Raw genomic sequence first — 1,323 nt, forward strand, 5'->3', positions numbered from 1 at the left:
TTTTTTAAAAAGGTAAAGCAACAAAACAAAACAATAATAAGAAAAAATATATTTTAACATAATAGAATAAATTGAAAACTTCAGTTGCTGAGTTGCCCCATTAAGACGGTTTAAAATCCAAACAAATTATTATTTTTTAAAACAACTAACAAAACTACGAAGAAAGCTATATTAACGGTAACTTAGAAAAACAACTAACAATGTCTTCTTTAAAAAAAAAAAGATTCTCCTTTTTCCAGGGCCTATTAACATTTATTCCACAACCACACCGCCCTAATCGATTCTACTTTCCCTCTTGTTTGTTGCTACATTTTTTCCGCTCCCTTTTCCCGCGTGTCTGTGTTTTCATTTTGCCGAGAAAGTTTGGTTTGCTGAGAGGAAATCGGCTCCGCCATGTTGGAAGGACAACTTGGCAAACACGGCCCGGGCCAGAAGTGGGTATCACGTGACTCAACACCTGCCAGGTACCCACGTCTGCTACTCCCGAGTCCCTCCTACGCTGCTCGCCGTTCTCCGCTTCTTTCCATCTTTTTTTTGTTGTTGTTGTCTTTCTTCTTTCTTTCTCTCTTTCTTTTTTCTTTTTTCTTTCTTTCTTTTTTCTTTCTCTCTTTTTTCTTTCTTTCTTTTTTCTTTCTTCTTTTTTCTTTCTTTCTGTCTTTTTTCCTTCTTTCTTTCTTGTCTCGCTCTTAAAATTTCCTTCTCCATGTCTCAAACGTCGCCCGTTTCCCCCCATTCTTTTAGTTACTGGTTACTGGTTTTGTTACGATTAATTTATCTTCATTAGATCTTAATAAAGTGATGTATTTGTTTGTATCATGAGTTTTCTATTTGTTACTTTTAGTGTGAGGCTGGACTTGGGATGGAGCTTGGGGGAGGGGTTACTCTCTTAGAAAACGTTTGGTGGTCACTGCTAGGCAAATAGGAGGCAAACAGGGGCAAGGGTAACTTGAAAAAACTGGAACAGATGGGTGAGTGGGGAGGACTAGGACAATTTGGGGTTTTTGACTTTACCCAAACAGAGAAACAATTTCCAAAACCATTATCGCCGCTGTCTGTTGCAAAGCTGGCACATCCTGTATACCCACATCCGCGTTTATAGCCAAACTTTTCAATAAGAACGTAATTGATAAAGCACATTCTAAAGTGCATAAGTCATAAAAAGAATCTTGAAAATAAAAAGAAAGGCCGAGGGCTTTTAGACTTAAACTTAAGACACCCATTCCCACCTCCGCTTTCCCCTGTGGATTCTGAAGCTTTAAAATTTGATTTTGGATACTTACCTTGTGACAGCGACGTAATATACACACGGCATAGCTATACCCC

Source organism: Aplysia californica, unplaced genomic scaffold (genome assembly GCF_000002075.1).
Source record: "Aplysia californica isolate F4 #8 unplaced genomic scaffold, AplCal3.0 scaffold00365, whole genome shotgun sequence".
NCBI lineage: Eukaryota > Metazoa > Mollusca > Gastropoda > Aplysiida > Aplysiidae > Aplysia > Aplysia californica.